Source organism: Hibiscus syriacus, unplaced genomic scaffold (genome assembly GCF_006381635.1).
Source record: "Hibiscus syriacus cultivar Baekdansim isolate YM2019G1 unplaced genomic scaffold, ASM638163v2 tig00111234_pilon, whole genome shotgun sequence".
Classification (NCBI taxonomy): domain Eukaryota; kingdom Viridiplantae; phylum Streptophyta; class Magnoliopsida; order Malvales; family Malvaceae; genus Hibiscus; species Hibiscus syriacus.
In genome coordinates, this window is record NW_024063028.1 from 836648 (window position 1) to 864248 (window position 27601).

General features: G+C 34.1%; 2 pseudogenes; one reads left to right on the forward strand and one right to left on the reverse strand.

The window, feature by feature from the left end:
• The first annotated feature begins 8175 nt into the window (after nucleotides 1-8175).
• LOC120156717 lies at nucleotides 8176-11102 on the forward strand (annotated as a pseudogene).
• Nucleotides 11103-20464: 9362 nt separating this feature from the next.
• Nucleotides 20465-25536, reverse strand: LOC120156745 (annotated as a pseudogene).
• Nucleotides 25537-27601: the final 2065 nt, after the last annotated feature.

A 27601-nucleotide genomic window follows, 5' to 3' on the forward strand; every position in this document is an offset into this window, starting at 1 on the left:
ACCCGGCTACGTCCCACCCTGAACCCTAAAATTTTAAAAAAATTACTTTTGTAAGGTCGGGTCGAGATTCGTTAGATTCCAGTATTTTGATCATCCTTATTAGAGGTATTTATTTTCATTTTTTTCACTTTTATCTTATGAATTATTTATTTATACTAGAAAAAACTAGCATTCCTACAATTAAATTTTTTATTTTTAATAATTAAAAATACATACTTTAAAATTAATAAAACAAATGTTACAAAATATGTATGATCACATTTCAATTAAAAACAAAAACTATATTAAGAATACTATTTTTTATTATTTGTATAAGCGGATGGTTAATGGGGGCCACTGGCAAGTGTTGGTTACTGTAGCGTCAGAAGACTTGTCATATGGGACCGGTAATTAGGGGTATAGCGCGCCCCTGCACCGCGCTATACCCCACGTGTCAGATATCCAGGTATAGCGCGTTGCAGGGGTCGCGCTATACCACGTGTATGCCAGATCACCGTATAGCGCGGGGCAGGGGGCGCGCTATACCCACGTGGCGCCAAATCAACGTATAGCGCGGTGCATGGGCGCGCTTTGCTAAGGGTGTTAGATCTGGAAATATAATCGACTAGTGTTAGATCGGGAATTATACTGTTCACCGGTGATATATCGGGAAAATCGCCCTAAATAATACTGTATTATCGGCAAAAGTGGTTGAATAATGTAATGGGGGAAAAAAAAGTCTTCGCATAATGCAATCGAACAAATATTTACTTAAGTAGGGTGATTGTTACAGTGACCACTATAGGTCTCCAGAAGTACACGACGACCTCTATAGGTCTCTAGGAGCACTTTGCGACCTATGAAGCTGCAACAGAAGAGAAAAGAGTTATTGTAACAGAAGAGGCTTTATCACAAGGAAGACTTATCGACCTATGGAGTATTTGATAATCAATGAAGTCACTGTAACAAACATCACGTTCTGAAATTTTTTTTTCAACGTCCTATATCGATGAAGCCCTGTATTACTAGTCCCAGATAATGTTCAGTGTTTGAAATGTGAGCCCTCGTCTACTCCATTATAGTCGAATATTATATAAATATAATCCACAAGATCTTTGGGTAGTTGTTGAATAAATATATACAACTTGTCCAATTTTGACAGAGAAGTTAGATCTAGAAATTGGAGAAATTGTAATCAGATCTAGAAATATTAATTCAGATTTGCAACTTCATATCTTATATATATGTAAATTTTTTTGTAGGCTTATATAACAGTTAAGTATACGGATTCGTCAAGCGGTGTCAGTAGTTAAGGCCTCCTGGAACACCGCGTCGTCATCGTGGAAAGACAATCGCAGACCCTAAAGGATCGTTGATCGGAATATAATTGTCCTACGAAGATATGCCCATGATTTCATAAAACTAGCAACCGTCCTTCCGTCGACTGCAACATGTGAGAAGCCGACACAGATGGAAATGCCTACATTGGGGAAAATAGTGACTTGAACGGCCTTTGCATGCAATCATCCCACCTGCTTCAAATTGCAGGTGGCGACTTCAGCTTTAAATTATTGACAGTGTCGTGCATGATCGCCTACTAGGTTATTTAAATCTGCTGTAGATAGTTTAGCATTTGATAGGATCAATTTTAAAAATTAGTGAAGTTGACAAATTTAATTTATAATTTAAATTAATTTAAAAAATTATCAAATTAATCAAATTTATAAAATTCAAATACAATGAATTGTTCAATATTCTATTTAATTTTAATTATAAATATTTATAATATTATGATACTCTAGCTTAAACGACTTTTTATAATTATATATAATCTTTTGGGTAGTTGTTGAATAAATATATTACAACTTGTCCAATTTTTGACAGAGAAGCCAGATCTAGAAATTGGAGAAATTGTAATCAGATCTAGAAATTATTAATTCAGATTTGCTACTTCATATCTCATATATATGTAAATTTTTTGTAGGCTTATATAACAGTTAAGTATACGGATTCGTCAAGGGTGTCAGTAGTTAAGGCCTCCTCGAATACCGTGTCGTTCATCGTGAAAAGGCCAGTCGCAGACTTGAATGTACATTTGATTTACAGAACGTAAGATTTTCGGTGGAAATAAAATATTATCAGTTAATAGAATTACTGGAAATGTTATATTTTGTGTTTGGTTAGTTTAGCAGGAATGTAAGATTATCGTGTTTGATTAAAGGAATGAAAGATTATTGGAATGTATATTTGATAAAATTGTCTTTGTTATATATTTATTTTTTTAACCAATTAAAAAATATTTATATATTTTCTTTAAAAAATTTAAATTCATAAAATTTATAAATTTTTTTTACAAAATTGAAAATATAAAAAGGTTTAATGAAATGATAAAATTTTATTTTAACCCCTAAACTTCATATAAAATTTAATTATAGACTTTTTTTGTAAATCTAAAATAGTTTAAGGATAAATTATAATTTAACCTTCGTATAATTTTATTATTTAATGATAAAATAGGATATTTTTAAAGAAAAAATTTCAAGGCATTTTAGTCTAAAACGTCGGTAATCCAACAATACATAAGGAAAGGGAGATAATGATATTCCCGGTAATATACCCCAAAAAATCCACTATTGGTAATGTAAGATTACCGGGAATGACATTCCCGGCCCAGTAATTTACATTACCAATAGTGGATTTTTAGGGGTATATTATCGGGAATGTTATTATCTCTCTTTCCTTAGGTATTGTTGGATTACCAGTGTTTTGGACTAAAATACCATTAAAAAAATTTCTTTCAAAAATATTTTTATTATGTCATTGAATAATAAAAATTCTACGAAGGTTAAATTACAAATTTATCCTTAAACTATTTTAGATTTACAAAAAAAATCTATAATTAAAATTTTATATGAAGTTCAGGGGTTAAAATAAAATTTTATCATTTCATTAAACCTTTTTATATTTTCAATTTTGTAAAAAAAAAAATTATAAATTTTATGAATTTAAATTTTTTAAAGAAAATATATAAATATTTTTTAATTGGTTAAAAAAACAAATATATAACAAAGACAATTTTGTCAAATATACATTCCAATAATCTTTTATTCATTTAATCAAACACGATAATTTTACATTCCTGCTAAACTAACCAAACACAAAATACAACATTCCCAGTAATCCTATTATCTGGTAATCTTTTATTCATACTAATAATCTTACATTCCGCGAACCAAAAGCACCCTAAAGGATCGTTGATCGGAAAATAATTGTCCTACGAAGATATGCCCATGATTTCATAAAACTAGCAACCGTCCTTCCGTCGACTGCAACATGTGAGAAGCCGACACAGATGAAAATGCCTACATTAGGGGAAAATAGTGACTAGAACGGCCTTTGCATGCAATCATCCCACCTGCTTCAAATTGCAGGTGGCGACTTTAGCTTCAAATTTTTGACAATGAAAAAAAAACAATTCAGAATGAAAAACTAAAAAAACAGTTCAAAAACTACACAATGAAAAAAAAACAATTCAGAATGCCACCGACTTTGAGAGCGTTAACGAGACCAGCTCGAGCTTCCTCGTTAAGAGCTGCAACCAAAATTAGAAGGAAAAAAACAGTGAGGGAAGTGATAACAGTGAAGCAGTGAAAGTAGAAGACTGAGAACAGAAAGTGATTACCACCATCACCGAGGCCGGACATGTTGAAGTTAATTCCTTCGTTGTTTGTCATTGTGAATAAAGAATTTCAAGGAGAAAGAAAAAAGAGAAAAGGTTGATTTTAGAAAGAATATGAGAATCTAAAACCCTAGATACGAGAAAGGGCAGAAAAGATGGGAATTTAAATGGGGGTTTGGTTGAGTGGGAGAGGCGTGTCGTTACCAATTCCTTTCTCCCTTACCATATCCAGACCTAAATATATCCTATTATCAAAATTTTTAAAAAAAATAAAAAATAAATATTCATAATTTGATAATTAAATATTATTTTTAAATACATTTATATTTAAATATATTAAAATTCTTTTTATATTTAATATTCATAATATTATAATAATTTTAAAACTGATCAATAATTTATTGAATTCAATTATGTCAGAATGACGTTAACTAAGGATTTTAACGTTTAATAACTTATGTTTGTTATATATTTTTAAAATTTATTTATAGTAATTTCTTAATTTAATTGACGTTACTCATACATAAACTCATACGTCAATGTTCTTTAACTTATAATCATTACATAGCACTAATTTTATTTTAATATTTATGTACCGAATTAAAGTAAGAAGTAACGTAAACACGGTAGAGATTTTATTATTATGATCAAACGTATCTAAAATTGATGCTTAAATTTAAATTATCGGATATGTTTAATCATGGTTTCTTTATTATTATTTTTTGTTTGTTTTAAATATAAAATCATAATTTTTTCTTAACGAATAAATTTTTTTTTGTGTACAAGAAGATAAATGTCTATAAAATATTTTATTCGTTTATTTTATTGGAGTTTATAAATTGCGAGTGTAAAAAAGGTCAAGTTTGAAAATATTTGGTAATATTTTCGTTAGAGATTTCGTTGCCATGAATGGAAAATTTTCTTAATATGTATACCACCATTTATATAAGTTGGATAAAATACATCTCAATCACTCAATTTTAATTAAATTACAAACGAGTCATTCATCTCAAAGCTATAATTGAGACACTCAATAAGATTTTCTTACAATCTAGTCATTTATTCGTTATAAATTAAATAACATCTATCAATTTGATATTAATTTAAATAATCATATTCATATTTAAAAATTTATCAAGTTAGCCATTGTTTCTCCCAATTATTTGTTCTTCATTGTTTATCATCATCATCCATCATCCACCCCACTTTTTCAGCTAACCATTCCATTCGGCTAACTCTCGAGATAACGTTATCGAACAAATTATTTCACGAGATAACTATGAGAGAGATTGCATGTGCCATGCACGTTCCAACATGATGGGCATCGAGGGCATTCGACTGAGGCTATTCGAGCGAGCTATGCGAGGGAATCCGAGGGCATCCGAGGGCAAGAGGAATCACGCGAGGAGCAAGAGGGAGTGCATGGCGACCTACAAGGTCGCCCGGAGGACATGGCGACTTATGTTTGGGGACGTGCATGGCTGGCCACGTAGTAGGTCGCCGGAAGGCATGACGACCTACGACCACACTGTGGATTTCACCTATTTGAGTAATTAATCTTGGGAGAGCATTATCTCATGAAATAATTTGTTCGAGAACGTTATCTAGAGAGTTTAGCCTTCTTCATTCCTCATACCTTATTTCCTTCTTCTATCACAGTCGTCACATCTCTCATTATTTACTTTCTTTACCACGATGTCGTCATCCTCTTTTCGTTATCATCACCCTATTCTCATACTCTACTTCATTCTCCTCTTCTCATGGTTGTCACCTCTCCTTCATTGCCATTATCATCATCATTTCTTTCGTTGTCTCACCATCTACATCTACTGCAATCATCATAATTCTTCCTCTGATGAGAAAGTTTTACTTTTAGACCCGTTTCGATTATTCCTTTCAAAAAAACTTGTAAAAACATATTAAATTTATTAATTTAAAATTATTTAAATATGGTCGATCAAATATTACATTAATACGTTCAAGAGTCGTAGCTCAATTTGGAGGGGACTACGAATAATAGATATCATGTGAAATATTTTAATATGTCATTAAAATAAATTTAAATTAAACTAATATGCATTAAGATTATTCTTAAAATTTTAAAATGTTCACAATGTGTGATTAAATTAAGATCTTAATATCAATTATTGACTGATCCAACAAGATGAGATGTTAAATCATTTAAATAAGAGTAGAGATTATTTAAATTTTGATATTATGAATAAAGAAAATTATGTTCAAAGAATTTTTTTAATAAAATTTAATTATATTTAATCTAAATTAATCTATTATTGAATCAAATAATAATTTAATTATAAAATAATCAAAAGTCCTCGAGTGGTATTGATTCAATGTTCATCAAACCAACAATTGTAGTTTACGTTTATCAACTAATCGATTTCTGTACGGCGGCTTGTAAGAAATTGTCAACCAAATACTTTCCCTTTAATTTTAATTTAGTTTCTTATTGATTATTTATAATTCCCCCCCCCTAAAAAACAGATTTGGGTCGACAGATTTGTTGAGCAGTCAGATTAGGAATTTCATAGAGTTATTAAAAATGATTTTATTTAAAAAAAAAATATGACAAATCTGGGTGAATATAATATAGTATATGTTTAAATACTCTCGATTATTTTACAATAAATACTCATAAATCATAAATCTGTATATGCAGTGCTCCAACTCGAAATCCTAAAAGGTAATAAAAAAACTTTTAATCACTAAATCGCTTGATTCTATCTTTAAAAATGTTTTTTTAAAAATTTAAATCTAAGTAAAAATCTCTATTAAAAACCGGGAATTCAAGTATAAGAAAATCCAAACCATGACTGAGGAATTAAAAACAATGATTTAAGTTATGGTTTGGTGGAAAAAAAAACAATGACATCTAATTATAGTTAAATTTATCAATATATATATATATAAGTATAAAAATAGTAAGTTTTTAATAATTCAATGGTATTCAATTTAGTGGTGTTTGATAAATAAAATGATTGAGCGTTGAATGATTAATGACCGAATGATTCAAAGGCTCTGTATGAATTGACTCTGAATGTGACATGCTGTTAATAATGGTTCTGAATGTAGAATCTGAATTATGAATTTTCATTTTTACCTTCATAATGATTTATTATATTATAAGATCTGATTGTTTAATAAGACAACATGTCAAAAAATAGGTATTATGGTAAAATACCAGGTGCTTAATGATTCAGAATGTACTTTAATGTTGAATCATTCAGCAATGTTGAATCATTCAGCAGTGTTTTGTTGTTTCATTCAGCATAGTCTTCATTAAGAGGTGAGAATCAAACACGCTGAATGTTGAACGGTTCAGCATTCAGCGCTGAATGATTCCATTCAGCAGTAAACAAACGACCCTTTATTATTAGTTAATTCAGATTGTGTATTACAAATAATTCTTATAACTTAATTATTTCTCCTATAATTATAATTAAAATTAAAATTTTAATTAAATTTAATATTTTATTTCATTAAATCAATTATTAATAATATTAATTACGATTTTTATAAATAAAAAAAAACACCTCTATTACCTTGTGTCACACACGTGTCAACAACCCTGATACCGTGGCGGAAAATAGCGTCGCTGAAACCATTAATTTGTTTTATTTATTTATTCACCAATTAAATTTCCCAAAGTTTTCTATTTTTTATTTAAAAAATTGTTTTGCTTACACTGTTTTTGACTTTGTGAAAGAGACACGATACGTTTTCTAGCTTAGTACAGCGTTGACAAAATTAGAAACTTATTGGTTTGTGGATTAGATTGAATTTTTGTCTCGAATTCTATTCGATATTATATTTTTCATTTCCATTCAATTTTATTTAAATTAAAAAAATCACTCGATTTGAAACCCGACTCAAGTTTTTGAGTAAAATCTTACACTCGATTAAACTCGACACAAATATATATAAGTAATAATTATGTTATCGTTTCCGTCGAGTCGAGATTTTTGGATAAATTTATACATCTTTATAAGTTATTCTCCTATTGATGTTATAACAATCAAACTATTAATTTAATATTTTATCCATACAAGTTATATAATCAAATTTTAAATAAATTAAAAGTATTTAGCTATTTATTTTACCAATAGATTTCTCATCATTGAATATATTACACCTAATGTAAGACTCATAATTTAATTTTTTAACCCTAAATTAAATTAAATATATAGTTAAGATTAAAAAAAATTTAATAAGAAATATTAGATATTTCTTTTATTTTTACCATTGTCATCTTCATTAAAGTGTTGGGCTCAAACTTTATGATGACAAGAAATTAAAGTGTGGGTGTGGGGTTTACAAGTAAATTTTGATGCTGTAAAGCATAAGAAAAGCAAGTCAAGTGGTGGGAATATATACGATTGCAATGAATTGCATTTGCAAGGCTAATGTTAACAGTAGTCTGCAACCACAGAAGGAACAGATAAAAAGAAAAGAAATCTTTGGAGAAGAAGAAAAAGGTGCGTTCTTGAATGACCAAAGCCATGACGGAAGCACTCTTTGACTGCCATGAAAACAACAACAGCACAACACAAAAAACTACGACAATCAAATACCAGTGTGTAAGATTCTAAAGCGTTTTCGTGTTTACTTTATATCCACAAGCTTACTTTCTTGGACACTGTATCGTGTAAAACATCCTTCTCCTTTTACACGCAGGGGTCTGCAGGTGAAATTCCAGGAAGCAAAGGTATATTTTCCATAAAAAGAATACTTTAAAAGATTTGAATTCGTCAAAACCACTCGTGGTCTCGTTAACCCACAAAAGCCTTAAAACAGTTGAAATATACCGATCATATATATATATATACACACACACATACATTTCAAAGTCATACTTGCCCTTTCTAGTAGGAATGTTTAGTATTTTTTAAGGTTTGTTAGTTGGATTCCAAATTAGCTTATCTTCCCCTATGTATATGTAATAGAGAGAAGAGATTAGGTCAGAGGATAAACATCTTTCAGAATTTGATCATCTTCTCCAAAGGGTTTGTTTTGGAAATCTTTCTCTGAGAACTTATTCAACATACTGCATACAGGTAGGTTTTGGTGTCTTGTCTGCTGGTATTGGTTCGTATTCTCCTGGTTAATTATAGATTTAATGTTTCATTTCCCTTCAATTATTGGAGCTAATCAGTTGCAACTTGCAAGTGCTTTGCCTTTTAGCTTTAGCTTTTACGATTTTCTTGTTATTTAATTGGTTTATGATGATTGATGAGCAGATTGGAGGCTTATGGGATTGTCTTTCATTGCTTCAATCAGCCTGGAAAAAATTGTAAGTACAGGTTCTTCGGTTTGACCTGCAACATCAGTCTAAATTCGAAACATGGAGAGGTATTTCCCGGTTAATAGCTTCAAGAGAACAGATTTGGAGACCGTGATCGATTCGAAAACCTGTGATGATCATCAAATGTTGCTTGAGAAGACTCTTTCGTTCAAGTCTGGTTCAAAGGAGACCATCATCTGGAGGTTCCAATGGGTTAATTCATAAGCCAACGCTCTCACTTTCTCTACCTGAACCGACGATTATGTTCTCGCCGAGACCCTGAATGAGCTAGTTCGGCTGCTGTTAAGCTTCAAAAGGTTTACAAGAGCTATAGGACTAGAAGAAACCTTGCGGATTGTGCGGTGGTGATTGAGGAGCTGGTGGAAGGTATTAGACCTTGCGGAGCTCAAGCAAAACTCTGTGTCGTTCTTCGAGGTCGAGAAACCGGAATCCGCTGTTGCACGGTGGGTTAGAGCCAAAACCAAAGCAGCAAAGGTACCTTGCCAAACAAGTTACAAAACTTGTCGTATACAGAGATTATACAATGTTATTTCCTCCTTGATTGCAGGTCGGAAAGGGGTTGTCCAAGGATGAAAAGGCTAAATTAGCCCTTCACACTGGCTTGAAGCAGTAAGTTCTTATAACTATATCTCCTCCACGCATGCAACTCGAACTAGGGTTCCATTGCTAACTAGAACAAGATATTTCTAATTTCTTACAGATTGATCCAAGACATAGATATGGTCACAACTTACACATGTACTATGATGTTTGGTTCTCGAGTGAAAGCTCCCAGCCTTTTTTCTACTGTAATGATTATATCCTTCAATTCAGCAGCCTTTCAAAGTCTTCAAAATTTCAACATTATAGCATTCTAATGAAAGATTTTAATCATTCTCTTCTCTGATCTCGAAAGGTTGGATGTTGGAGATGGGAAAGAGGTGAATCTCGACAAATGTCCAAGGAAAAGGCTTCACCAGCAATGCATCACATATCTTGGACCGGTAGGTTTAATTAATGAATACAACTTGATATATACAGCTACCTAACTATATTTACTGTATATTTATGTCGTTTAAATAATTGATTTGCAGAAAGAAAGGGAAGAATATGAGGTAATAATTGAGAAGGGGCGGCTTGTTTATAGGAAGAACGGATCACCTGTGGATACGACCGTGAATCCAAGTGGATATTTGTCCTTAGCACGAGTCGAGCCTTGTATGTTGGTCAAAAGAGAAAGGGCAAATTTCAACATTCTAGTTTTCTCGCCGCGGTGCCACCACGGCAGCCGGAAGATTAGTTGCTCGTGACGGGGTTCTCGAGGTACAAATTACTTTATTCATGCATACAGCTAATGTAATTAATGTAATGTAATTAATGTTTTTTTACTTTTCTGTTCCAGGCGATATGGCCATATAGTGGTCACTATCACCCAACGGAAGAGAATTTCACGGAGTTCATTAGCTTCCTCGAGGAAACCATGTTAATCTCACAAATGTTAAGGTAAAATCTCAAAACTTTACCAAATACGGACTGGCAGCATATTTTTGAACCTTTTACTTGACAAACTTGCTCATGGTGCTGTGATGTTTCGGTTTACAGAGGTGCTCCATTGATGATGACACTCGTACGGGAAACCCCGGATAAAGAATCCGGCTCGAATTAGCAACCGGCCCCGACGAAACCCGGGAACCCGATGTCGAAGAAGAATACGGCAGTACCAGGGGGCCAAGGTCATCTACAAGCAGACGATCATCACAAAGATGACAACATGAACACCAACGGTGCAGGTGCTAATGCAGAAGCACCCAGGTTCAATATGGCCAAGAGACTGCATGTAGTGGACGAGTGTGTTGGACCCCGTATCGGGTGCGTCCGAGACTACCCGAGCGAGCTTCAATCGAAAGCACTGGAAAAGTAAACTTGTCGCCGAGGGTAGTTCCGGGCACGAGGAAGTTGTTGGGTCCAATACCTTCACCCCGACCCAGTCCAAGAATCCATCTTTCCCCTAGGATTGCAATTATGGGTCTGCCGAGTCCAAGGCCCATAGCCACAGTGAGCTAAGCCAGTTCATTCATTTTTTTACTTCATGTTTTGTAGCTTGTTAATTTATTTTTCTAACAACTAAAGTTTGTGAGCCAGGCAATTGTTATTTAAAACGTGAAATGTTTTTTTTCAATTTACATTGTAAATTTAAGTAAACACAATTATGAAGAACTTTTTTTTAATCCCACATTTATCCTTCTTTATTGGTTATCAATATATGATCGGTTGATCGATTAAATTTAATACTATAAATATACATTAGCAGAAGGACCTTCTCACATTACAATTTGAATTCCTAACTTGTTTTGGCCTTCTCAACATAATTATTTTATTTATAACATCATAATTTAACATCTGAATTTGTTTAAAATATTAAGGGCCAAAGGTCCTTGTAATATGATCTAAATTTAAATAATATAAAATTTAAATTTAAACTAATCTCATTCAATTTCAGTGGTTTAATATGTCAAAGATTTTTATATTATTTTAAATTATAAATTTAATATCTATACTTTATTTATATAATTAAATTCATGTATTATAGGTAATACATGTTCAAAGGTCCTCAACTATTTGATAATACGTTGAGACATTCTTACATACGTGATACCCAGATTGAGATTTCAATTAATAACAATAATTTCTTAATCACTGAAACTGCTTGATTTGTACTTATTTTTAAAGATTAATGTGAATAAATAAATTATAATTATAAGTATTAAAAGATTTCTTTTTTTGTAATTATAGATTGATAGTTAAGGATAAAATTTTAAAAAATAAATGAAAATCAAATTTAGGTCCAAGTCAATGTTGTCACTACGTGCAATGAACCAGCTTGTGCAGAAACAAAGCAGAAGAAGATGGTGGAAGCCAGATTTCAAACCTCACTCTCACAGTGATTCATCAAATCACAACCAGAAAGCAGTAAAATTCATACGCCGAATACCTAAACCAGGCATGGTTAACAATACCAAAATCATCTACTCCCATTAAACAAATGGAACAGGTCAGGGTTCCCTCCTCGACGACCGGACCCGGTCTCCTAAACAACCTCAAAGGTCAAAACAAAAACCTTTGTCATGCTCAATGTCAGCAGCTAGCAGTGTATAGGCACCTGTGGACTGGCCAGCATGACAGAAGAGGCAGCTTCAGATGCTTATTCACAGTCATCTCAGTTTCTTCTTCCTTTCTGATTTTTCTACTATGACTTCTCTTGTCATGACCCTGGGTGTTAGCAGTGTTCTCTCTTTGTTTTGTGTTTTTTACTATTTTTGGTCAGGATTCAAGTTGGAACTACTTTCCCAGCAGAATCTGCTCAGGGAACAAGACTAAAAGAGCCTTTGTCTTCCAGCTTTTCAACTACTCTTATTCAAAATACTTTGATGGGAGTACGGACTTGTCAAAAGGTTGGAAAATAAGAAATCAGGATAACTTGTGTGTGAAGCAATATCTCTTCATCTGGGAGTAGGGAAAGATAGAGAGAGAGCTGAGATAGGGTTTATCATTTTATCTAAATTTTCCTAGTAATGCTGATGTTATGTTTTTTTATCATTATTTATTTTAATCTACTTGATTTGATGATTAAAATATTAAGATCTAAATAACATGTTTTGATGATAGGGTGCATTTGTAAAATTAAAAGTATTTTATGGAAATTAAGAATTTTTATCTTTTTAACTATTGTAAAAAATTATTATTTCTACTGTATCTTATAAGGTTATTATAGACATTAAATTCATTTTATTATACTCTATTACTTTATCAATTTAAATTCTTTTAAATTTTCTAAAAGTCATTAAAATATACATACATATCAATTAATAATAACCTTTAACTATGATTAACTTAGTCGTACTTTCCATGTTTTTAAATATGTTTAGGGTGCGCTCCGTTTTCCATATCATTTTGTTTCACGATTCAACTGACTCAAACAACCATCTCTCTCTTCCCATCCCTGTAATAAAGATCATCATAGTCGTTGTCTCATCATCATTCGGTCGATTCTTGAAGGAAAAATGAAGCAAAGAACGTGTTTCCTCATTGTAGTTATGCATATAATAAGCTGGCTTCACGTATCAACCATGTCTTCTGTATTTCATCATATTTCTCATCAAGAAGGTTTGTAATCCTCTAAAGAATTTTACATCAATTTCCTGTCCTTTCTTTTCTTTTTTTTCTGTGTGTTTTACCATCTAAACCTCATCAACAGATACAGTTCCAGAGTTCCCGGATGTTGCCTTTGAGTCTAAACGGTTCATCACTCTCTCTAAAATCTAAATGCTCTTCCGAATCTTGACTATGGTCTTGAATTCTTTCTTTTTGTGATTGAAAAATGCTCTCTCTTTCTGTTCCCAGCGTGTTGAAAAAACAAAGAGTGGAAGAAAACTGGGGAGAATCGGATCAAGGCCACCGAATTGCCAACGAAGTGTGGAAGATGCCGCCGTGTATCGCCACTCAGATTCCCACAACTTCTGATAGCTTGGAATTCAGTATACCAATTACGAGCCCGAAGGATGGACATGCAAGTGTCATTCCACTTTCTTCAACCCTTAAATTGCTTGCTTCAATCTTCAACAATCCGGTTGCATGATCCCATGCATGAACTGGAATTGTCTCTTTGTTTCTTCATCTTCTTGTAATAAAAAACCTAGAAATTTTGTGTGTTGAATCTTTGAGGTAGTTTATGATAATGGTGGTGCCACTTTAGTTTTTTCACCATTTTCTATTTGCATTTTAAGTTTCATCGTGCATGTTTAGAATATTGAAACCGTGGATGATAAAATTGTAGCAGAGACTTGGATTTTTTTTGTTTATCTCGTGATAAAATTGTATACCAAAACGTCACATTTTCTCACATTCTTCCTTACCATCTCTAACCCCACCACCTACTCCGGCGCCGCCGCCGACCATTCTTCCATCGTCTCTGACGACGTTAATGTTTCGAGGTTTGGGAGGTAGAAATGGCGCCGATTTTAATCATGGCCTTGATAAAAGGGCCATGAGCCCAAGATGCTTTAGCCTTTTGGTTAAAACGCGAAAGAACAATATCGTTTAGCTGATTTATCTAATGGTCAAATTTTGCAGAAGGTCCCTGTACCATATTTTTTTGATAGATTTGCTTTGTCTACAGTAATTTGATATTTTCTGATCTCTACTCTTCATTTTGAAATATACGCAATCTTAAAAAAAATTAATTCCTTCAAATACTTGACGAGGTCATATTTCAAATAACATTTTAGTATTTTTGTTCCAATCTGTAAAAATATATATAATATTTGTTTAAACGTATAAATTTATTCTGAGATTATGAATAAATAAATTGTATTAAAAAGAATTTATGCATTAATACAATTCATATTAATTGATTAAAAATTATCAGTGATTATAATATTTTTTAGTATTTGAAATGATTAATTAATTTTAGAAAACAAGCCTTGATGTGTGTTGACAAATGTTGTTCTGTGGACACCAATACTGGTTTGTTTCTGAGTTTTTTACGATGCTCTCACTGGTTATGGTCATGTATGTGTGTATCCATTTCAGCATCATCAAAAGAATTGAATGTGACAGAGAATCCCACAGGATGAATGATGATGATGGTGATATTATAGGTGGCTAGATGATGATCCATATATACTGCATCCTTGAAGGGACATTAGTCTATCATGTCAGAATGCAAATACGTAAGAACTATAACTTTATATTCCCAAAGACATCTGTAATATCTAGAACCCACAGCATCCCAAGGCCCCCCATGTCCTAATCAATGAATATGCCAATGTTAATTATTGAATTACACAAATAATGCATGGAGGGGGCAAATTCAGAGAACTTTCAAAAAGACTTGGAGCTGTTGTTCCCCTTCCACTCAATATGGTGACCAGTCATTACAATTATTATAATTTTTTAGCTTTTTAGTCCACAAATCCAAAGAATCTTACAAGCTTTTTAGATGCTTTCACAGCATTTGGATTAACTTGGGCCATTAAACATTTACGATTGCATTCCGACTCCTTAATAAAATCTTAACTTCGTTCTCTAACATCTAGTTAGAATCGAGTGCAAATTTGAGCCATTAAGTGAGACACAATTGTGACACAATCAAACAGCTAAGACAATGTGGTATCGCTCGTATTGGGACGCATTGTTTATATGAGCAAATTTGAGATTCTAGCATCAGCATATGCTTGAATAAACGCTTTTATGTTTAAGCTTTGTTGCTTTCATGAGCATCATATCTATGTTAGCCATTAAGTGAGACACAATTGTGACATCAAACAGCTAAGACAATGTGGTATCGCTCGTATTGGGACGCATTGTTTATATGAGCAAATTTGAGATTCTAGCATCATATGCTTGAATAAACGCTTTATGTTTAAGCTTTGGTTGCTTTCATGAGCATCATATCTATGTTTTTTAAAGATAATATAGCAAGAAGTAGCAATGATATCACTTCCTTTTTACGAGTGTTTATATTGTATATATTTATGGATAAACATTCCGACAATCGCTTCTCATGAGGAAACTAAATTTGATACGATTTCATCTCACAAGCAAATAGAAAAAGCTTTTCATATCTAACCCTTATTCATTTGATTAATTGTTGTAATGATAATATCTATGTTTTTGAAAGATAATATAGCAAGAATGTAGTAAATGATATCACTCCTTTTAATGACTGTTTATATTGCATATATTTATTATTATTTACTCTATTTTTCGATTGGATATACTGACTTGTCTTTATTTGGGTTTATTTTGGACAGAAGTTTTATTGGATTAATTAGCCCAAAACGTAGCATATTCAATGATCAAGTCAGCATCTTGATATTTAATTGGAATTACCTGACATAAGATTATTCAAAGATGAAACATAATTCAACCATAAGTACAAGACTTAAATATTTATTTTATCTTTTGTGTAAACCTTTTAGATTTAGGATTTTTAGTTTGATTATTTTTTTATTTTATTTAGAATTAGTTATTGTATTAGAACTATTGGTAGATTTTTAGATTGATTAGGAATTAGTCATTTTATTTACTTATAACTTTTGGGTTATAAATACTCTTAGGTTCAACCTTTGAACTCATATTGAATTTATATTTCCTTGACTATTTATTGAAGTTCTACTTTTCTTTCATCTTTTTACTTTTCTTTCATATTTTTTTTCACAATGCTAAGCATGATCCAATCCATACTTAGCTAAATCTCTTTTAGTCCATAGCTGAGTGATGACTCAATCCGTTTCGTGAGAATTAAAAAGCACTTCATATCTTCAAGTATCTTTCTTGATTTTCGGTAAACAAGGTTAGGTAATCGACTTAATCTTCAAATTATTTACCCTTTCAATTCAAAGATTGCATATTGGTTTGAATGCTATTTTGATTTACCGTTGGGAGTAGAATCGGCTTGTAGCAAATTCAAATCCCTAAGAATAAACTTAGCGGCGGTTTGCTAAGAAAAATCAAGATCGAGTTTGATTCTCATTGAGATGCATAATCCTAGCACCAGCATTAAAGAAGATATTGGCGTTAACATCGATAATCAAAGTTAAATCCAAACAAGGATTAATTTTCAAGAATTGATTCTAGGGATTAAGAGCAAGTTATAAGAGTTGGGCCTTATAGACTATAACCAGTAAGATTTCGAAGTAAAATCTATTTCAAGGATCGAGACGAGTCGAGTCAAAGCGAAACTAGAGGCTTATTGCTATCTCTTCAATTATTTTTTTATTGTCTTCTTATTTTTATTTAATTTTAGTTTATTCAATTAAATTCAATAAACCCCCTTTTTATTTTATTTTACAGATTTTTTGGTTAGAGATCAAATCAGATTTAATAGGAAATTTATTAGTCCCTATGGATCGACCTTATTTTTCCGCTACTTTTTGTCTTGTGCCATTGTAAATCTTTGGATAAGCTTAGACTTTGTCAAGCTCACATCGGTTGACCATTTTGTAAAGGGGTGGATTTTTATTCTTCTTCTTCCTGGATTTCTTTGTGTAACAAAGACAGCCATTACTCAAACCATATTCCTTAATCGACGAGCCATTAACATTCACAAAAACAGTTGGCCGAGCCTTGATTTGATTGGTACCATGAATTCGTCGAATATGTTCAAGCGTAATTAATTATAAACGATAATATACTTGTCATTAAGTGCCCAATCATCATCCAAAATCTTGTAAAGTAAATACGTTGATCAGTAAGCAAAGAAAGAATGTTATTGTTTGCATTTACCAATGAGGTAATTACCAATAGAAGTGGAATGAATTCTGGTTGAACAGACCATCATCCCTTGCTACGATGAACGTATTAGTATAGTGATATAAACAAATGTAGTCAGTATCTTATTGTTCTACGTTTCGTTCTACTATTAGTGTGTATTTGTATCTGATAATCGGTTGGGAAGGTTATCTTCGTGCTTCTACATATTAGCTTTCGTTTCGTAAAATTTTAGATTTAAATAGTTAGGGTTTACTTGTTTCCCAGTAATTGTTTTTCCGAAAACTATTTTCTTTTTTTCTAGTATTATTGGTGGAAAATAGAAAGTCATTGTAATTTATTTTATTGGTCAACAAATTTTCCTTTACATTTTATGTAAATATAACTTACGATTTATTTTTCGTAAAACGTTTCCTGAATTTTCACTTCAAAACATAAAATTTTAAAATAATATTTTTTATTATTTATATTAATATTATTTAATACTATTTTAATAAATATTAATTATAAACATATTTATTAATAGTTTTAATAATATAATATTATACTTTTAATGCTTTAATAATATTTTTAATTATATTATTTATTGCATTAAATATTTATAATAAATAGTATGTAAAATATTGATTAACAAGTGAAAATGATTTACAAAAACCATCTAAATATCGTAAAATGATTTTCAAAAATTATTTTTCAATGAATGTAATTCATTTTAAGAAAATCATTTTCTTGAATTTGTTTTACATTAAATAAACGAACTCTTAATAAACTGTAGCTGAATCACGTTGGGTGAAAGGGAGCATGACCCATCCTAACTTTTATGATTTAATTGTATTTTAAGTCCTTAAAAATTTTAAAATCATTGAAATTAAGTCCTAACCCTTCTAAAATTTTCTGGTTTAATTATTTTTTAAGGTATTATCAGTTTTAAAATTAAATGAAATTAAGTCTTACCTCTAACTTTGTCAGTTTAAATACCTTTTAGGATATGATAATTTTAAAATTAGTGAAATTAAGCCCCAATATTCTATTTCCGGTGTTTTAATTACCTTTTAGAATCATATTAATTTCAAAGATAAACAACTCGACCCCTTCCATAATTTTGTACTAGTGCCCTTGTTAATAAATTTCTATAACCTCGTATACACGATGTCATCTCGTACATCACCACCACTTGGCAGTTGTTTTCACCTTCTATAAATGCCCTACAGCCTCTCATCATTTTCTTTTCACTCAAAAAGGAACAAAGATTCTCAGCTCCTGCAATAGAATAAACTTACAGCTTTAGTTTAGGATGAAGCTCGAGCAAAACCGTGATGACGATAAGACGAGGTAATCTGGCAAACTAGAGCTGCCGTGCTGCAAATGCATACATACATATACAAAAGAAGAGGACAGGTTGATAATTGTGAGTGAAGGAAGGTGACAGAAGAGAGGGAGCACACAAAGTTGTGTCTAGCATGATAGGCTCGTGCTTGAAGCTTTATGCTTGCTCTCTTCTGTCACGTAACTCTCTCACTTACTCCCCTATATTGTATTTATCATTTTTAAGTGCATCATCAACTTATTGTTGGCTAGTTTCTTATGAAGTTTTCTTAATGATTATTCATTGTCATTTTTCATTATTTTTTTACGACTAATATTACATATATACTATGTATGAATCAATTGATACTCATCAACCTGCAGTTCATGGCAAAGTATGCTTGGACTTGAAGTTCAGTAAGGTAGGTTACAGATTTCCAATATGTGAAGTTGAATAAGTTGGGTTCCAATTTTCCTATATATATAAGCTAGTCGGTATAATCATTTGGTATCTAATTTATTAGTCGACTAATAAGAATTAAGTATAGTTTAAGTTTATTACAAGGATGACCCTCATACCTAATTTGTTTCATTTATAACATTAGAACTCAAATTTTTTGTTTAAGAGACAATGTCTAATCTTATTATCAGTCGTTAATCCATAAGGCTTTTTAAAAATATAGATATAAATAAAGGACAATTTTAATAGTCACAGAGGATAGTAAATATAAAGTCGAAATGGCCTGTCGTCAACGCTAGCTGCAACAGGTTTTTAGAAGCGCAAAATCACGAAGTTCTAAGTTTGAACGACAGGACATGAGCATGGCTACTGCCAGCACGGAGGTTCTCCGCGAAGACGACCACCATTGAGATTGCCTTCAAGGGAGGAAACGGTAACAGACGCACCGTTTGATGGGCGGCGGATAATTTGAAAACTGATTGTTTCGTATTGATCCACGTCATTCCAGCAATATCCTCTGTCCCAGCTCCATGCAACACTAAAATTGTTTTTGTACAGGAAACTGTGGAGCTAGTTTTCAGATGCATACGTAAACTTTTAATGGCTATGGAATAATCTTCAGCAATGTGTAGTATAGGAAGCTGAAGGGTCCTATGGCACCTAATACTGTCCTGAAGTGTGCTCAGACAGAAGAATTAGCTCGAATAGCACTGAAATGTTCAAAGCTTAGATGCAGGGACAGATCTGATCTAGACACACGGATTCTACCGATTCTCGAAAGACTTGTCAATGTTGCAGATGCAAGTTTAAAGTTCGAAATGTACAATGCATATGCTCCGACACACTTCTGTCCAATCCTTCAGGCTGAAAACTGTCAGCAGAACTGATTCTCGGCCTAAGCACGATCCTGTATATGTAAAACCATCGGCAGCAATCTCAGGGACATCCATCACATTGTTGCCGATGGTTTTATGTATGAGCACAAGAGCAATGAAGGCATTGATTAAGAAACACAACATATCGCCGGTTACAAAGCATCGGCTTCAGCATTCCGTATTGACTCCAAATCACACACTACGCACTGCCATATACGACTGGAAGTCACAGGTGACATTATCTAGTATATTATACTAAGCAGGTTGCATGCCATGATTACTTTTCGAGGAAGTTACAAGACATTGTTCCAAGATGAAAAAGAACCATCAATCCATTCCCTGCAACCGAAGAAATCAAATAGGAATACATAGAAGAAAATGTGGGCACAGGGTGATGCCTACAACTAGATTTGCACATAAAATGTGGTTTTGCACATCACTTTGTGTATGCATGAAAGAAGACACTCTAGTATAAAGATTTTTTCATTTCTTAAGCTGTCTTAGAATATAATTCAGAATATAAATCCTTGGCATTTTCTATTATTATATACATGATCTGGATCCAGAGAGAAAAGGGACTTGAGATATTATCTTTGAAGAAATCCAGTTTTGAATGCTAAAACATCTCAGGCGTCAAACTTGTGTGAATTCTAGAGCATTTGCATCTGGATCTCGTGTAAAAATTGCTGGCCTCCCGGATCGGCTAAGAGTGTAAGGAATACCTGCAATATCAATATGCAACAATAGCACAATAAGATATCCTCCTCCGTTTGTGACTTACAGAGCTACATGAGAAATGTGCTATTAGAAAGCTAGAAACTAAAAGATACCATGCAAATTAACATGCAATGAGATACATGGATGACCCTGGAATAAACGCAAAAGGATCTTACCAGCTTTGTCAAGGATTGCTTGCAGCTTAGATACATCTCGAATTGAAATACAAGCATGACGGTCACGGCCTCCATGTTCGGGTCTTCCAGTTAAAGGGTCTGGATTCGGAAGTTCCATCAAATGAATCATCTCAGAACCTACCCACAACCAAGCACCTCTATATGGAAGCTTATCATGAGGCCTAGCCTCATTTATTTGAAGACCTAAACATTCAGAAGCAGATGCTCAGTTTCTAAATCTCTTCTTTCATACGAAAAACAAATAATATTTAATCAGTGTAGAAAATGGAATACATACCTAAAATATTCTGATAAAATTCAAGTGATCTTTCAAGGTTTTCACACAGAATCCCGACATGGAGCATCCCAACAACTCCATAATCTACATCAATGAAGATGCTTCAATGTAATTTCAACCAAAATTGGAAAAACATCAAATGTAGGAATGTCAATTCTCAACAAAAAAAGACCCAAAAAACAAGAATTTTCTTTAATGATTTTAAATCGAAAAGTTTGAATATCGTTGTGCACCTGCACTGCTGAAGTAGGATGAGAGGTCCACTTCCACATCGTCGTACATCTTCACGAACGGCAGTTCCTGGATTCAGATCGAAAAGCGTATATGTTAAGGCTCTATCGGTATCCATTGACTTAACAACAATAGGGACCAGGCCACAAATCGATGCCGATATTTACTTACCAGTAGTTCAGGAGCAGACTTTCTTTCCTTTGGGTCTTTCTGGAGGCTGTAATTGGTAAAAGAAACAATAGCTTAGCTTCATGAACACACAAGTTCAAGCAATTCCATAAAGTCAAGGTAATGAAACTCAATAACTTGTTATGGTGCAAATATGACATATAAATCCGTTTCACATGCATTAAACCATAATCCTTACCGTGCAGAAATAAAAGAGCAGAACTCTGGCGAAAATTGATCTGAAGGTACACAAGGTGCTGGTCCTTCAACAATATGTTCCATAAGTTCAAAAAAGCTCGTCCATTCTTCCGCCTGCTCCGGCGGCGAATATGGGAATTTGCCGGTTGCACACTCGAGCAACACTATCCCCAAGCTCCAAATGTCGGCGTCGACACCATAACTGCTTCCACAAATTCTCTCAGGCTACAAAAGAAACAAATAGCAGAAATTAAAAAGCTAATGAGCTCTGAACAAGTAAAATACAGACACCACAAATTACTTACAGACATATAGTTGTATGTGCCAACAAAAGTGTTGGCTCTTTTGTTGGCTAGTCCTAAGTAACTTATCAGTTCTGCACTCTCGCCGAAGTCGGTGATCTTAACTTCCCCCCTGTGATTTATTAACAACTTCGATGGCTTTATGTCTCGATGGATAACATGTACTTCGTGATGAAGATAAATCAAGCCCTTGAGCGTCTGCATTAAAGAGAAGAATTTCAAATTGCCAATCAGAACACATCTAAGAACAACCTATAATTAATTTGATGCACAAACGTACCGACCTGTTTACAGATTGCGGCAAGATAGGGTTCTGGAATCGATTTAACCTTCTTCAGAAAGTCTGCAAGGGATCCACCATCCATATACTCCAAGATGTTTGACATGACACCATCCTTATAGGAAGACGAATAATGAACAACAACAAATGGACATCGAGACGACTGAATCGATCTCCATTTTCTTGCAATTTGGCTGAGAACAGACTCCTCAATATCCATTTCAATGATCTGTTATAAGAATGCTGTGTTAGAACTCAAAACTTACATATGGAGCTAAAACATTTAACTTCATTACCATTGAGGTGATACATGTAAAGTTGTGGAAATATTGTTGACAGAACAGAAGTTATTCCTTAAACCATGTTCTTAGATGGAATAGGCTATATTACCTTTAATGCAAAAAGTTGGCCAGTCCATTTGTGTTGAACCAATTGCACAGTTGAACTATAACCTTTACTGATAACTTTAATAACATCCAAATCTTGTGATGATATGACAGCAGGAGTCTCAGGATGAGGACGAGGAAGATAAGCACGATAAGCATGAAGAGAAGCAGCAAGAATAGGATCAGCAGGAATAGGAGGAACAGGAGCAGGACGAGGGGGATATAGATTTTGTATGAGCTCGGATGGGGTGGATACGAATTTCGAGCAACAAACATGCTTAACAGCTTCATCATCCCAAATCAAATCATTCCACCACTCTATTTCTCCTATAATTTTCTGCAATAGATTTGCACTTCCCAAGTCAAACGGAAGTAGCCTCAACAATTGGCACTTGGATACTTCAATCTCCAACAGAGAAGGAAAGCAACTTGACGATGGACAAATGCGTTTCAGATTTAGCAGGCGAGTCAAATAAACGGTTTTCAACCGGGGGAATGCCATTTCCTCACTTGTAACTTCCTTAAGCGCCTCACAGTCGAAAATTTTAAGAATCTCGAGGTTTCTAGCATAAGCAAGGGCATTAAGGTTCAACAACAGAGGGCAAACTCCTATGCTTACCTTACTAAGGTTGCCAACCTTACAGCCTACTGATACTTTGAACTCTTTGAGTGAACTGCAACGAAATATCTCAAGACTTTCGAGATTGCTTACCTCTTCTGTAAAATGTAGCGAAATCAAGCCATTGCATTCTATGACTGTTAATTTCCTAATGCAACTCCTTAAAATGTAGGATTGCAGAATTTTTTCCAGGGAAGGGGCACAGAATATGGTGATACATATTTTGTTTATGTGATTCAAACACTCCAAAGCTTCTAAAAAGTCGATTTCTCGTAAGGCATACTTTCCACCGAACTGAAGTGCTCATCGACTCCATTGATTTTACTATAAACTTGCAAAAGTAAAAGATTAGATATCACCTCCTTTGGTATCCATTTAAGATTCATAGTATAATCTAACAGCAAACACCTGAGGTTTCTCAAATTTCCAAGGTCAGTAGGCAATTTTTCTAGGCTTGTCAATGACAAATTAAGATATTTCAAAGTTTTCGCATTTCCAATATTGGAAGGTAACTCAACTAAGCTTCTGTTACCTGACAAATCCAAAACTTTCAAAACCGGCATAGAATCGAAGAATCTGTCCGGAAAAGATATTATCTCTCCATCTCTTAAGAGCAAAGTTGTAAGATAAGGGCAAGATGGTGAGCGACTTATGTTCACTTTGGTAATGATACAACCAAACAAGGAAATCCAGTTTGCCACTTCCCATTTTCGGAGTTCTCGATCGGTAAGCCTTCCGCTTTTAGCGACCAAAACCTTGTTCTTCTTTCTTCCTTGATCCCGGGCCAACCACAGGGCCATGTGACGGAATATGTCATGCATTCTAACACATTGCTTAGACTCGTCAGTTTCAAGTAAATAAGCAGACTTTAAAGCATCGACTATAAATCCTCCACGATCACATGGATTTGATCCATGTAAGAAACCTTCTCCTACCCATAGATCGATAAGTTCATCGATCCTAATGTTATAGTCCTCAGGGAATAGAGAACAATACAGAAAGCAGTTTTGTTCTTTGGCTTCTTTCAAGTTATCATAGCTAAACTTGAGAAGAGGAAACACATGACCTCCCATTCCTGCAATCTCTGATGGATGAGTGTAACAGCTCGATTGTATGACGCCATTGTCGGGGATTGTCTAAACCAGCCATTGCTCTTGCAAAAGTGAGGAGAGCAAGTGGCAACCCTCTACATTTCCTAGCACACGTATCCGCCAACTCCGAGAGATCAGCATCGCTACTTAGAACACTTTCGCCTACAGTCATCCTAAACAAACTCAATGCCTCCTCTGGTGGTAAACACTTGACTTCAATCGTCTCATGAGCTGTGCTGAAAAAGTTTAAGTACAACCGCAGTGATCGGGTTGTGAATATTACTTTGGACTGGTTCCGATAACCGGACAGTTTGATGCCGAGTCTTATGAGATCAAAGGGTTCCCATACATTGTCCAGTAAAAACACAAACTTGTTGCGTTTCAAAACTCTAAATATCTCAGCCCCTTTCTCGTCCTCGCCTGACTGGTTCCATATCTCATCAGGTATGTCCAGTTTCTTCCTAATCAACTCTTGAATTTTCTGTATGTAACCCTCTCCTGTAGGCACCATGGCCCAAATGACAACATCAAAATCATGGCTTCTCCTATGGAATTCATTGCAAACTTTCTTCAAAAGGGTCGTCTTCCCAACACCGCCTTGTCCACATAATCTAATGATTCTAACATTTTCATTCTCAATTGCTTCCCATACCTTGTCAACCGCAGAGTCTAAGCCAACAGTGTTCTCCAATGGCCACTCAGGCATTAGAAGACTGTTACGTGGTGGCTTAAAAACAATGGCGGATTCTGAGTAGAAACGCTCCGCCTTATTCAGAAGCTCCTTCACGGAATCCATCTTCTTAACGACTCGTTTCCCGATCTTGTAGGTGGACTTCAGGTTCCTGGGGCAGCAATCTCCAACACATTTGTTTCGAAGTTCATCGTCGCCTTGTTGAATAATTATGTTCACTTCTCCGAGCATGGCTTCTGCAAGTGTCAGCCATAGCGCCACGTCCTCCGTGCGTCTCAGTCGTTGTTGCTGTTCGAGGGCTTCCACCTTAGCCGCACATCGCGTCGGCGGTGGTCGAGTACTTCACTTCCGGCTTGCAAGCTGAGCAGATTTTCTTCCAGATGGTGTATGTAGGCCACATGTCTGGCACTACAATGCCACAAGCAGGTTCCAATGTCTAATATGGGGCTCAAGCAATCCATGAGTGTTCTTTCATCTAAAAAAAATCATAAAGCTTGTAAAAGGTTAGAACAAAAAGATGAGGCTAAAGAGAAGAAACCTTTTGCTTTTTGGCTACTTGATGACCATTGTGAAAAAGCAGGTACTGGGTCTTCGTCAATGGCTGGGCCATGTACATATTTTTACCCGTCATCAACACTGGTAACAGGGATAGATTATGTTGAACAAACTCTCTCAGCGACAAATTAGGCGTTTTTCTCGAAAAGTTACTGGTGACAGGTATATTTATTATCTAATATCGGTCAGATTATATTTTTTGATTAACACCCTTAGCAGTAAACTGTCCCTTGTACCGCTACATGTTGATTTGACGTCACGTAGAAAGACGCCTCTGAAATTCGCCTTATGTTAATATGGGATATATGTGTAAAGCGCGGCCTATGGGGCGCCTTACGCCACGTAAGGTATAGCGCAGGGCAGATGTCGCGCCTTACCTTTAATTCTGATTTATATAACGCGGGGCAGGAGTCCGCGCATACTTTAACTGATATAATTATATAAGGCTTTCCCGGTTATAAATACCCTTCTCCCCGATTAAGTTTCTCAATCTCCTCATATCTCTCTCTCAACTTATATTAATACAACATTCCGTCAACGAATCAATAATTATGACAATTTTCTCATATTTTATTCAGAAGTTCGTTCGATTTTTCGTTATAAGATAATTTTGTGATAAATTTTTTTATTATATTTATTGTTTATTATGATTATTTAAAAAATATTATACTAAGTTGTCAATTAATTTCTGTGTTTGTAAAATTAGAAAGCATGAATATACGTCGAAATAATCTTGCGGTACAAGTAATAATAAAATTATATTATTTAAATTATTTACGTTTATGTGTACAAATTTTATTTTGTTATATTTCGTTAATATATTATTTATTTAATCAGCATTGTTTTAGTTTTTTTTTTGCAGATAATATTGCCGCACTTTTAAACTCAAAGAATGACGCGAACTACTGCTATTGTTTATTATGATGGTTAAATTCGAGAAGATGAAACGATTGTTTTCGTATCAAATGAGCGTGTTAAAATATCATTGAAGAGAAACATAACTCTTGAGGAGCTGATAACGAAGATTCGAGGAAGATTATGTTGGAAGTAGTAGAAGAATATCGTCGTTACAGTACAATTTCCAACATCATTGTTGTCATTAACTTATACAGCGTTCGAACTTTTGAACAATGATGATGTTGAAATGATGGTTGAAGCTCAAAGTAATTATTCAGACGCCGATATTGAAATGTATGCAAATTTATTCAAGTGTGCCTTTCGGGGTCAATCATTAAGCTCCCACTATGGGCTGGCTGAACAAGTTGATCAAGTTGACAGCCCGACGACAGTAATGTGTAATGATTTTTAATGTCATAATGTGGAGACATTTATCCGCAACTCCTTGAGATATGTACCGAGGTGGGTCGACGAACAATCCGTATGGCAACATCGCGTCCATTCAAGGGGAAGGCATTCATCTGCAAATCTGTTTGACCTTAATATAGAGATATCATCGACGCAACCATATGTGCAGTTTTCATTTGACACGATGGCTTCAAGCTCCAGGGGGAGGCATTCGACTGCGAGCTTTTTCGATCTGAATGTCGATATGTCTTCCAGTTCAAGGGGAAGGCGTCCAAGTAGTAGGTTCTTCGACCTAAATGTGGATAGCATGAAGTAACCATCATCTCCACCAGAAGAACCGCTTCTTGAGCCTGGTGCGGATGATGCTGAGACTGGACTATTCATTCACCCAGAATCACCGCAATTCAACTCCGATGATGAAGATGATGTGGATGAAGTTCCAGTAAATGTGACACAAATACCCTCCAACACACATGTATGAACTGATTATGGTGCAATGTATGGGCCAGAATTTGCGGATATGCCTCATTCGGTGACTATGGATATACTCATCAATAAATAATGGTGAGTTATATTTAGGCATGGAGTTTTCAAGCAAAGAAAGATGATGGCTATAAAAATTACAATATCCGTAATTCAGTTCAATCGAGAGTCGACCGCTCCACGACAGAAAATATGTATTTGTGCCCGACGAGAAAACGGATGTAATTGGATGG